Source organism: Protopterus annectens, chromosome 1.part2, assembly GCF_019279795.1.
Source record: "Protopterus annectens isolate FY-2018-M chromosome 1.part2, PAN1.0, whole genome shotgun sequence".
In the NCBI taxonomy this organism is placed as follows: Eukaryota; Metazoa; Chordata; order Ceratodontiformes; family Protopteridae; genus Protopterus; species Protopterus annectens.
In genome coordinates this window covers 520,073,873-520,088,069 of record NC_056727.1, presented here as the reverse complement: position 1 = coordinate 520,088,069, position 14,197 = coordinate 520,073,873, and the positions used below count along the sequence as shown (strand labels likewise).

Genomic DNA, 14,197 nt, shown 5'->3' with positions numbered 1-14,197 from the left:
GGCAGTTTTATTCATTACTGACAGGATACTTAGTTTAAGATGACCATGGATCCAGGATTTTCTGACACATAGTTTATGTTATACCACATACAATGCAGTTCACATATAATTAATATACCACAGCAATGAATCGCATTAAATCCCTGATGTGAATCCCTGTGGCGTATGTTATACCACATACAATGCAGTTCTGAGGCACATATAATTAATATACCACAGCAATGAATCGCATTAAATCCCTGATGTTATTCTCTGTGACTTATGTTATACCACATACAATGCAGTTCTGAGGCACATATAATTAATATACCACAGCAGTGAATCACATTAATTCCCTGATGTGAATCCCTGTGACTTATGTTATACCACATACAATGCAGTTCACATATAATTAATATACCACACCAATGAATTGCATTAAATCCCTGATGTGAATCCCTGTGACTTATGTTATACCACATACAATGCAGTTCACATATAATTAATATACCATAGCAATGAATCGCATTAAATCCCTGATGTGAATCTCTGACTTATGTTATACCACATACAATGCAGTTCTGAGGCACATATAATTAATATACCACAGCAATGAATCGCATTAAATCCCTGATGTTATTCTCTGTGACTTATGTTATACCACATACTCAAATTCTTAATCTATTTGAAATCACTACAGCACTATTACCTACATTTTGATAACTATTGGGTCAGCTTTGCAATCTTTTCTTTACGTAGTGGACCCTGGGCAGTTTTATTCATTACTGACAGGATACTTAGTTTAAGATGACCATGGATCCAGGATTTTCTGACACATAGTTCTCAGTTACAGGGTTTCACATGTCATATTTATAAGTAGGATATGATATCTAAACAAAAGTATTAGACAGAAGGGTGCATTACAATATTCTAATATAATATGTGTGTAATAATCATTACGGTTTCAAACAGTGCTGATAGAATCAAATTACAGAAACACTTAAAGGAAGACATTAATTCAAATCTGAGTTTATGCACAAGGTGAGAACATCCATCCATCCACAACACCTTTTTCCATTTTTGCACATGGGGCCGGGTCTCATTTCAACATTAAAAATCATCTTGAGCAAGGGTTTTCACCACTGGTGACTAGTCCTGCCACGGTTTTTCATCCACATCACACACTTGCATGCACATTCATACCTATGACCAATTTACAGTGTCCGTTCCACCTACTGCATGTCTTTGGAATGTGGGAGGAAGCCGGAGCACCTGGAGGAAACCCACATGAACACAATGTGGACATGAACACTCCACACAGAGGGCACCTCAGCCAATAATTGAAGTGGGGATGCTTTTGCTGTGAGGTGACAATGCTATCTGCTGCACCACTGTGCCACCCAGTTTACAAGGTGAGATACCAAATTTATTTTTTGCAGATATGCCTGGATTGTGCCAAGTCAAACAGGTCTGGAATGAAATCTTTCCTCTCAACTTGCATACAGTGAAAATAGATGCAAAGGCTCTTGAATAGTACATACAGCAAGCCAAAAATCTGGACAGGTAATTAGCATAAAATTTAAATCCCTAATAAAACATGGTTCCTCCCACTTCTAGTAAATCTGTGAGATACTACTTAAGACTCGTAAAGTCTGTAGACTTTACTAATGATATTGGAAAAAATCTTCCTCCCATAGACATTTATTTTTGTTTCTGAAAAAGGGAGATATAACATGTGGGTCTGCTTTCTTTAAATTATTGGTATTACCAGTCTCTGTGGACATGTCATCTTGTTTCCTGTGTTCTAAATAACCTCAAGAGGTGTTGTAAATTAAGCCTGTAAATAAGAATGCACCTTAAAAGCTAGGTACATCCTGTAAAGAGTTAAATCATGCCTAAAGATAGGAATGTTCCTCCAAAGTAGGTACAATTGAGAGCTCTAAATGAAATTAAATGACAGCTTTAATTTTCTGAAGGATGCAGTTATCAAATCAGATTAGCTGAGATGCAATGCCTTAATGGTTTAGAGAAACCTCAGCACAATGAATAGAGGATGTCAAAGGTATATTCGCTGTACATTGAAAAGAAGACCTATGTTGTACATTATAAAACCTTACCTTTAACAGCAGGCAAACATTCTGTCTCAATGACATACCTAAAGACAACGGATTAGTCTCCATGAATGATAATGACCTCAAATTGAGGTTTCTTGTAAGATAATTTGACATGATTGTGTAGAAGTCATTCAATCACAAATGATGGAGAAGACAAATTCTTGCAACAGTACTCATTGCCAGTAAGCAGTAAGATGTTTGAAGGCGAATAAGCCACCCTGCACTCTGCATATTAACTTTCACTTGAGCTACTGCTAACTCTGGATGACAGGACTTCTGTTTAATGTTTCATGCAAAGAAGGCACTTCAGGAGTGTACCACCTAACTTATAATGTAAGTGTCAGCACTGGACAATAAATCTGCGGACCTTGTGTAAGAATAGAATCAACAGTTTTTTCATTTTCCAGCAACCCAGCCAAGCATGCAACCTGTTCAGCTTCTGACAGTGATTAAGTTATTTGAAAGACTCTGTAGCGATGAAAGGTTGCAGTTTGGTGTATATATTATAGAAATCATATGGAACAATTGCCATTTTCTGATTTATATCAAAAATCATGGATCTCGTTCTGTCTTACCATTGTCTCCTGTGGTGTCACATAATTCAAGTGATTGCAAAGGCCCTAATCAACTGTATTAACATACTAAGGTCTGCTTATATTCACTAGTTCTTTTTTTCTTCTTCTTTAAACTATACACCCTGGAAGCCTACCTCTAACTCATCTCTATATTTTCATCTTCATCATGAATCCTAGCACCATCATCTAATGCCGTCACACTTTTCACTATTAAACTTTTTAAATTACAGGCACCTCTGCAATAATCAAGACATTTTCCCTGCTCGGTCTTCTCTCTTTCTCTCCCTATCTTGTAAAACAACTGTAAACAAAAAACTCTCAATATATACAATTCATACTCTCTTCACTACAGTCCTGTTCTGCTAGTTTTCTTCTTGGTATTATCTCAGCATAATCATGATTGTGTTGTGTTAGTATCATTGTACCATTCAGTGTTTCTCCCCTGGTTCTTAACATTGTAATTCTGTCATCACATCATGTTATCGTGTTATGTTAGTATCATTGTACCATTTGATGTTTCTCCACTGGTTCTTAACATTGGAATTCTGTCATCACATCATGTTGTTGTGTTATGTTAGTATCACTGTACCATTTGATGTTTGTCCACTGGTTCTTAACATTGTAATTCTGTCATCACAAGTTATTCTTCCTTTTGCCATTGTTATTATTTCAATATTGCCATATTCTGTGATGCTATTACTACTGTACTGTTAAAGCTTATTTTCCCCAGGCCTCCACTGAAAAGGGTTTTGCACTTAATGAGACACTCCTGGTCAAAAAATGCAATAAATAAATAAATAAATAAATATAAATAGATAAATAAATAAATAAATAAATATTAATAAAAAATACACCAGAAATGCTCATTAGCCCAGCGTTTTGGGCATACATTTTAACATGACCTTATAGTGACCTTCTTTCTCATTTTATTTACAAATACACATATTAGATGACTCTTAAGACATTCAGCAAGCCTACACATAACAATGGTTCACTTTCAAGTGTACTTAGTAAGTATTTTACCCTTAAAAACATGTTATTGTACAAATGTTGCAACTGTTCCCACAGCTTTGTAATTTGACTACATTCTTACATTTCAGTCTATAATATAGGTTGATCATCATTTTAAAACAATTTAAATTACTATGTTTCAAAACATATCTATTTGTTTTACTACCAAGTGATTCATATTAACAGTTATATTTTGTGCCATTTATTCAAAGCCATATCTTAAGAAGAAAACTTAGTCTACGGTTCCAGATCATATTCTCACTCCTGAATTGTCTAAATATCATAACACAAATCATGTTTTTTCAGAAAAAAAGAAATGTGTAAAAACACATGCATTTTACTGCTGACCCCCTATATCATGGAACATCCTTCCACAAACTAACAGAAGAATATTACTAGTAGACTCAAAATGGAATAAGAAAATATTTCTCCTTTGTACCTCAATCAGACTGCTTAATCCAAATTATTTTAGAAAAGGATTGTGATATCATCAGACTCAAGTTGCCTGTATTTTGGCAGAATCAGCTGTGTATTATTACACCACTGTAAACTCCTCTTCCCTTCATCCTTCAGACAGAAAAATCCAGTCTTGAGACAACTCTAAATGTCCAGCTGCTATTATTTCAACACAAAGTCTATCTACAAGTTTAGACCAAAAAAATCCATGTTTTCAGTTTTAGATAATTTCATTAAAACGCTTCAGATCATGGCAAGACAACGCAAACAGTTAGGATTCCCTTATTTCTATACATTTTCCTACCAGCAAATCCACTTGCAGTTCAGCACATAGACTGCTGGTCAGTAGTGTTCTTGGTAATATCCTGTGGTAAAGACAAGGCAAATGTTGCTAGTACCCTAAATAAACTACCACCAGATTTCTATAAATACCACATTGGATCATCCCTGATAGCAAACCAAGGCCTAGTAGGACTATTAATAAATAAACACCTCTGTACTTGAGACATAGCTTTTTGTACTTTTGACATGACTTTCTGCCAGTCTTTCTAAAACCATGGTGGTCCTCTTCAAGTGTAAGAGAAATCAAATACCTTGCAATTCATGTTCTAGCTAGATTAAAACTGTTGTCAAAAACTCCTGCGTTTTATGGGTTTGTCAATCTGATAAGTGAACTGGTAGTCATGGACCCCTTTCACCCATAACACAGTCTACTTTACCAAGGATGAATGCAATATATATATATATATATATATATATATATATATATATATATATATATATATATATATATGGGTCCATATGACTACATCGACAAGTCATAACATCGACATTCAGTACACCGACATGAAATCACCGACAGATTAAATAACCGAAATCCCACTTCACCGACATTCACAAGTTCGACAATAAAGCAGTCAGGTAGGTGAAGTGTGCGTTAGTGTCGGAGCTTGGGCTAGGGGTGGGTAAGTGAGTTAGGGTTAGGGTGCAGGTAGGTGAAGTGTACGTTAGTGTCAGAGCTTGGGCTAGGGGTGGGTAAGTGAGTTAGGGTTAGGGTGCAGGTAGGTGAAGTGTGCGTTAGTGTCGGAGCTTGGGCTAGGGGTGGGTAAGTGAGTTAGGGTTAGGGTGCAGGTAGGTAAAGTGTGCGATAGTGTCGGACCTTAGGGTTAGGGTTTGGGTCAGGGCTAGTGTGTATGCTATGTAGTGTAGTGTGTTGAAGTAGACCCGGTTTAGTACGTGTAGGAGTTTTGTGCAGTGGTTAGGGGCATTTACTTAGTGACTGCTTCGTTGTCGAACTTGTGGATGTCGGTGAAGTAGGATTTCGGTTATTTAATCGGTCGGTGATTTCGTGTCGGTGTACTGACTGTCGATGTTATGACTTGTCGATGTAGTCATATGGATCCATATATATATATATATATATATATATATATATATATATATATATATATATATACATAAACAATAAACAATCACCTAAGCCACCATGTTGCAAACTTCTTTATTACTTAACAAAGTAATTGCACTTAGGGTTGCCAGATTTTCAAACTCCCAAAGTGAAATACCTTAAAAAAAATGAATTTGCACAATAAATCATACTTTACTCACTATCATTCAAAGTGAATGAATTTAAGTATTAGCTAAAATATAAGCTCATTGTGTAGAATGTTTGCTGTTCATATTACATTATATTATATTTAATATAATATTAAATGGTTTCAGATATGGAATCATTGTGTTTACACCGTTTTGATAACAGACAATATTTATTGATTTTTTTTTTCTCTACGGGGCTCATTAAGGATTCTACTGTGAAAAGATGGAGTAATACTTAATTTATTTACCTTTACAAAAACATCACATATTGCAAAACATACTGCAAAAGGCTTGCTTTACATTGCATGCATTGTGTTTAAATATGCAGATAATGTTCCTCTCTATAATTTTTCTATAGTTTTATGTATGACTGTTTTTCTTTTAAGTCTTTCATCCTATGCAGCTATTCATGACTGAATTGTTAGTTTGCTACTACATTCTTTAGTTCCAACTGCCACTATGCATCTGTTCTGTCACAGAACTGGGCTTCTTTATCCACTAAATTAAAGTGTATTCATTCTTGTATGAGATAATGTGTTCTCTACTGCATAGTGATTATAACACGATAAAGCTTCTGTCCTGAGATCCTCTGAACACTGACATCTGTGTCTTCCAAATGTTTTACACAGTGAGACACCCAGCTTCCTCTACAGCTATACAACTATAATTTTGAGTAGTTTCCCTGTCAACAGTAACTTGTGAAGTCACCAAATTATCCCAGTTTCTTTTTGTCAATATAAAAGGGACTCATTTTGACCAGAGAGTGTGCTTATGCTTTATTAACACAGTGAAAATAAAGTTCTGTGTTTTTTCCACTGACACACATCTTAATTATTGCATTCACAAAATTCTTGTGTTCTACATCATGTCTCCTTCAGTTAACTTGGATTAAAATCTAATGCAAACAACCCTTTTCTGTAGAGGAATTTGCTTGAATATATTTCTCTCCTTATAGGTATTTTCCTTTCACTTCTCTTTAGTGGTTTGATTGTCATAGGTGACAGAGTTCATCTACTTATGAGGTTACCTCATTCTGTACTGTAACCCACATGGATTATTCACTGAAGTAATTACCATCCTGCTGGGGTGTGGTTGGTGATAATATACGCATATACACACATTGCCTGCATGTTATAATTCCTAATAATACTACATATACACACATTGCCTGCATGTTATAATTCCTAATAATACTACATATACACACATTGCCTGCATGTTATAATTACTAATAATACTACATATACACACATTGCCTGCATGTTATAATTCCTAATAATACTACATATACACACATTGCCTGCATGTTATAATTCCTAATAATACTACATATACACACATTGCCTGCATGTTATAATTCCTAATAATACTACATATACACACATTGCCTGCATGTTATAATTCCTAATAATACTACATATACACACATTGCCTGCATGTTATAATTCCTAATAATACTACATATACACACATTGCCTGCATGTTATAATTCCTAATAATACTAATGGACATGCAACTATGTTCACAGTGAATCAATCACAGCATTTTTACAATAGCTATGTCACAAAAACTTAAGTGACATAGAAGAGTTCCTGCAGGAAGGTTTGTCCCAAATAAATAACTGGTGCTAAAACTATCAACTGGAACAAAATGCCAAAAAAATGCATTGCTGTATCCTTTGGAAAGTCATCTACCCCAGGGAATTGCCACATTGACAATATGCCTCAAAGATTTAACCCAGTTGTTTGGGATTAAAGAATTTATGTGGACAGTGTCCTAACTTTTGAACAACGTGCATCCATTGTTGTAAAAAAGTCTTTCCATATTACACAGCTTATAAACAAAGGGATTGTGTTTAGATCTAGAGATGTCATGTTGCCCCTTTACTCAGCCATCATTGGGCCAATCATTGAATACGATGCCGCACTTGGCATGTATCTTTCCAGACACATGGAACAATTGGAATGCCAGAGTGATACTTTACTAAAAGGATACAAGTCCTAAGCAATATGTCATACATGGACTGACTCTGAGCCCTGTCACTATACTCAATACCTTAGATACTGCTAAGAGGTGACCTATGTCTGGCAAAAATGTCATCCTCTGACCCAGTACTGATGGATTTACTGCACATCAGCAAATTAAATGCCATCAGAAATACTCAGTCTAAGGAAATAAACCTCTTCTGCAACATCCACAGAATGGTTTTGAGGGACAGGTATACCTCACAGTGAACTCTGCAGCTCATGAACAAACTCCCACACCACATAAAACAAAATTCATCCTTGTCCGTTTGCAAGAGCAACATGGATCTATAGATGGGAAACAGAAAATTGACCCCAGGACTGTCCCTTACTACTAATGGACAGAAGCAGCTCCTAAATGCTTTATCCCATGCATGGGTCCCCTCAAATGATCTGTTGTATAATCCCGGTTATTTTTATAGAGATAATGGATAGTTATAGATGGGATAGGTAAGCACAGTCTCTATTCAAATGTGATAGGTTAACTTGAACATAAAAAGGGAAGCTGGCTAGGCGTAAAATGGCCCACAAGGGCAGCTAGCCTAGTATTTAATCTACCAATGAACCTATAAAAAAATATTGTGCTATGTTCTGTTAAATGTATTCTCTATATTATGTATTTTTTTGAGTTTTTCAACAGACACCTCTGCTGAAAATGGATAATCTGTATCCAGTTGAACTTTTTTGTTGACCAAATATCAAATAAATAACTAAATAAATGGTATGCTTATAGTGAATTTTCAGACAGAATTAATATGGGAAGCTGACAATGAGTTTCATTTTGTAGTTTTTTGTGTTTTAATAATTTCTGCCTTCATTCTCCTACTGCCTTATTCTAAGTGAGTCAGAGAGAGATCCTGAGTCACCAGTAAAAAGAGGCACTTCTGCCTAATGGGTTTACCTGGTCAATGGATGAATAACATTGTATTTCCTATTGTTTTGTGGCACATGCTGTCTTCTGAAAAGTTCAGTGTGAAGGTGAGTAAGATTAATTATTTCCATAATTCAAACAAATACACTGATAACCTAATAAGTGCTCCTTCCCTCAATCGTTTGTATTAATGTATGTATACAGTATATTTCAACATATATGGCTGTCCTTAACTACAGGACCCAAGACTTTGTTAATCAGGCCAACTGAGGGCTACCTGCAAGCAGATTACCCAAATGTAATGATTGCAACAGTGAAACACGAAAAACATCTGAGAATACTGTTACGTGATTACTGGGATAACAGTAATGTAGGATTTGTAACAAGAGAGATGTAGGACCATTTATGCCAAGGTATATTATTGCTCATGAAGCATTTGTACTTGACCTCATTATAAGTGTATGGCTTAAACTGTATTCTGAATTTGTGAAGAATATAATGAATTATATATTAGTTGACATGGATTCAGAGATTTTGTGATCTATTAACTGGAAGGCATATTTTGTGCTTTGGTGTTTATTTCAGGGTGCTATAAAATTTGATGTAGAAGGGGGGAGTAATTACAGGTCACAAGAAGAGGTTCCTCTGGTTAACCTGCTACAACAGAAGGCAAATGACTGCAGATAAGCTCAGAGTAGCAATGAGGAGTGCAGACCCATTTACATGGCTTTGTGTTACGTTTTTTTTTCCTTCCGTCTTCACATTCTGTTTTATCTTGCCCTGCTGAACTGCCTTTTACTGTACTAGTTAGAATCATTCAGGATTGCTGGTCTTTCAGTTAGCAGGTCTTACATTGTGGCAAGCAGTGACTATATTATAGATTATGAGAATATCTTGTGTAGTCATTAGCAAAAAATGAATGTCCTGCTTAAAATCAAAACCATACAGAAATATGGGAAACAAAGTATGGACAATGCAGAAAGACAGACAGGGACTAGAATGAATGAATTAACAAAGGAATGAGTGAAAAAAGGGACGGGAAGGGAGAAAAAAAGAAAGGTGCTAGTGATAGATGCATTGGGACAAGTGCAAAGAAGAAACAAATAAAGAAAAAAAAAACAAGGAGGCCAGAAATGAAATGAAAATGTGGCTACAAAGATGAAGAATAAGGAAAGGCATGACTAAAACAGAAAGGAAAGGCTAGAAGGAGAGAAACAGTGACAGAAGAAAGAATGGAGTATGGAAGAATGAAGATAAGTGGGGGAATTAAGAAAGAAATGTGGAGGGCAGGATTGAGAAAGACAAAAAAGAAAAGAAAATGATTTTAGCTTAATTTATTCATCTGTTAACCAAGTATGCAAATTGATCATCATTGACACATTTCAGCCATGAACCAATCTCTAAGGACAACACAAAATGCAGCACAGATATATATATGTATATATATATATATATATATATATATATATATATATAGAGAGAGAGAGAGAGAGAGAGAGAAAGAGATAAATATAGATATAGATTCCCTTCACAAGCTCAAAGTTTCAAAGCTTCAAACTTGAAATGGTTGAGACCATAATATCAAAGTTCTGAAACTTCGAATGTTTGGAATGGAGATCGCCATAAAGTGTGGAACAGGATATTTACTGTTTTCCTCAGTGTAGTACGATCTTCAAGTTGGTATATTTATTTAGCAGGGAGTATGGGGGTGCAGGGGGGCTTGCCCCCCTGCAAAAGCATAAAAAAAATGTTTTTTATTATTTTTATAAAAATTTTGAAGTTTCAAAACTGCGATCTTATGGTCTTGACCATTTGCACTTCAAAGTTTTAAAACGTCATGCTTGTGACGTAGATCCGTACCTATCTACATATATATATATATATATATATATATATATATATATATATATATGAAAAAAATCATCACATTAGAGTCAATCAACTGCAATGTCAGGCCACAAGAACAAAGACAAATGAAATATATATGGGCACTTTAGAGAAGCCAAGTTCTTCTGAATGGTGGTCAAAAAACAGAGTACCCCAAAATACACTGGCAATAGCTGCTTCTGGCTAATTACAGCACATTGTAAAAAACTGCATGTTATACTACGATTGCACATATTAATCTTGGACGGGTTTTGTTCTAAGCATCACAGTAATGTGACCAAATAGTTTCTCTGTGGTTTTGAATCATTTGAATCACTGTACATAATTATGTCGCTAATGCTAATGTAGGAATTTCAGATAAGAAATGTATAAAGATGAATCTTTCATATTCTATTGATAATAAATTACTGTTCCAAATAACCTACAGATATGAATACATTTCATTTGGCTTTTCTGGAAAGGAGTTATAGTAAGGAAACTCAGTTATGCAAGCAGTAACAGAAGACAGTGTGCCCTGTCAGAATATGTAGGACTGAAACCTCATCAAATTTTCAGACATGAAATGAGACCCATTATTACAAATCACTGGTGAAATGTGCACATTCCTTTTTAACTGTACTGCCTATAATGTGCTACTGCATGAAAAAATATACCTCTTATTTATTTAATTAAAACTCATATCAAAAAAACGTGCATAAAAGTAATCTAGTTCTTTCTATGGAAGCATTCAGCTGACATTGGTTACAGAAATTAACTGCTACTTACTTTTGCTCAGATGTCTGCTTGCAAAAACAGCAACAAGAAAGGCTGGACTGCACAGGTGATCCTGTTGGAATTCAAAAAGATGAATAAGAAAAAAACATATAAAATAAAATTCAACAGTATAAGTCAATGTGTAGAATAATAGGACTACACTAATTTTTAGTGTATTGAAAACCAAATGAAAGACTGACATAAAGTACCATCATTTATTTATTTACATATATATGTGTATCTCTATCTACACATATCTATGCATATATATATATATATATATATATATATATATATATATATATATATATATATATATATATGTATACATATATATATTGCCTTAGTAAAATCACAGAGTTCTTAATCTGATCATAGTCCATTTTCAGTGAAGGTTCCAGAAGAAAAAGTCTATAGAGCATACAGAACTAAAAGACTACAACAGATTATAAACTAATTTTGTTTCAGAAGCACAAATGTTCAAATACGGTCATTTCCACACATGAAGAAATGAAAGAAAAAATAATCAGAACAGTCCAGCATATGGAAGTTAACAAGATTAAAATGAAATAATGGCTCCCCGGAGACTATGAACAGATATGAGAAATAGTCTGCAGGAAGTTTTTTTTTGTTTATTTAATATGTATTATGATGTATTATCATACTTTATACAACAGCATGAACTTTGTAATCAAGGTGGGTGACACTGTATGTGTTATACTCACTTCAGAAACAGGTTCATAGGTGTGTACTAGGCTAACTACTACAAAGGCCATTTTAAGCTTAGTCATGCATCCCATATATCTGATAAGTATAAGCAGGGGCCTGGGAGATGAAACATTTACAAGCAGGGGCCTGGGAGATGAAACATTTACAAGCAGGGGCCTGGGAGATGAAACATTTACAAGCAGGGGCCTGGGAGATGAAACATTTATAGGATGTTGTGTCCATTAGAGACATAGGTGCCAAACCAGGGCTGAATTTCCTGTTCCCCATCCAATTGTCCAAATTACACTTGAATTGGGTTAAGGAAGAACTCTGCTTAACGTGGATGGGGAGCCTGTTCCAGAGAAGAGGTAGTGTCTGGGATACATACCTGTCTCTCCAGTAAGTCCTATTTATATCACAGGCAAGGTTTAATTCTTTAGAATGGGTAATTCTGATGCTGTTTGTTTTGTGGATATGCAGGAGGTCCATTAGAGTGGGGTCTGACAATGCCTTGTTTGTCAGGCATAGATCTCCTCTCAACAATTTGTACACAGAATACAAGGGTAGGGCCTTGAGGTGGTTTGCATAGGATATGTTACTTATGCCCTGTATTCTTTTAGTGAGGAACTTCTGTGGATGTTCCAGTTGTTGGATATGCCTGGTTAAGTACATCCCAAATAGGGCACTGTACTCAATGATAGGTCTAATGAATGCTGAATGCAGCTGAGCAATGACTTTTTTGGGACTAGATGCCAAACCTTTGTTTATAAGTTGCACAACAAAGAATGATATCCTCACTATTGTAGACACATGTTGGTCAAAGGCTAGATTACTGTCTACGTGTGCCCCAAGTCCCTGACCACTGGGTCAACTCTTAGGGGTGTGTTGTCAATATGATAGTTACCAGGGCTGGATGACTTCCCACAAGATACTAATATGCATCTCTTGGCATTTAGTTTTAGTACATGGCTCTTGCAGCAGTTGTTTGTCTGTGTCAGCCTTTCCTGGAGAATATTTGTGTCAGAGGGTGATTCAATGACCGCTCCTAAATTGCAATCATCTGCAAATTTAGTCAGGCAGAGGGCATTGATATTGGCCTTGAATAGAGAATGGATGGCAAACTGACAACAGGTTCATAATTATTAGGCATTTCATCCAAAGGAGGACACACTCAGGACTGCAACATCCCCACTCTCCCCTTGAAGTACAACACAGTATGAACAATACATCTGCATGGTGCAGGAGTGGAACCCATGGCCTTCTGCATCAAAAGCAAGTATGATACCTGTTGTGCTATGACCATCTCTTCCATTTACTGCATTTGCTTCTTTTGTTTTTGCACTACAGCATGAGGATATATATGCAGAGGGACATGTGATGACCTCTGCCAAGCATTACTTCAATTTTATGAAGTTCACAGAAATGATGCTTCATTGTTTTGACCTTGTTGTCTGCATATTTTAGTGTTTTTGTACCTATTTTTAAGAATAAGGGTGATGTGCAGAGCTGTGGTAACTACAGAGGGACAAAACTGATCAGTCACAGCTTGAAGTTATGAGAAAGAGTAGTGAAAGCTAGGTTAAGAAGGGAGGTGATGATTAATGATCAGCAGTATGGTTTCATGCCAGGAAAGAGCACTACAGATGTGATCTTTGCTCTGAGAGTGTTGATGGAGAAATATAGAAAAGGTCAGAAGGAGTTGCATTGTGTCTTTGTGAACTTGGAGAAAGCATATGATAGGGTGCCTAGAGAGGAGTTGTGGTACTGTATGAGGAAGTCGAGAGTGGCAGAGAAGTATGTAAGAGTGGTACAGGATATGTGCTTGGGTAGTGTGACAGTGGTGAGGTCTGCAGTGGGAGGGACAGATGCATTTAAGGTGGAGGTGGGATTACAAAAAGGATCAGCTCTGAGCCCTTTCTTATTTGCAATGGTGATGGACAAGTTGACAGACGAGATCAGACAGGAGGCTCCATGGACTATGATGTTTGCAGATGACATTGTGATCTGTAGTGAGTATAGGGACCAGGTTGAGAAGACCCTGGAGAGGTGTAGATATGCTCTAGAGAGGAGAGGAATGAAGGTCAGCAGGACTAAGACAGAATATATGTGTTTGAATGAGAAGGAGGCAAGAGTAATGGTGAGGATGCAGAGAGTAGAGTTGGCAAAGGTGGATGAGTTTAAGTACTTGGGATCAGCAATTCAGAATAATGGTGAGTGTGGAAG

At 36.0% G+C, this 14,197-nt stretch overlaps 1 protein-coding gene across 6 annotated transcripts in view; it reads right to left on the bottom strand.

The window, feature by feature from the left end:
• Positions 1-14,197, bottom strand: part of SLC8A1 (solute carrier family 8 member A1) — a 2,780,038-nt gene that overhangs the window by 2,245,049 nt on the left and 520,792 nt on the right. For all 6 annotated transcript variants that reach the window (XM_044057347.1, XM_044057374.1, XM_044057383.1 and 3 more), the window contains exon 2: positions 11,279-11,339. The gene's annotated coding sequence lies outside the window, so the exon portion shown is untranslated. The remainder of the gene's footprint in view (positions 1-11,278; positions 11,340-14,197) is intronic.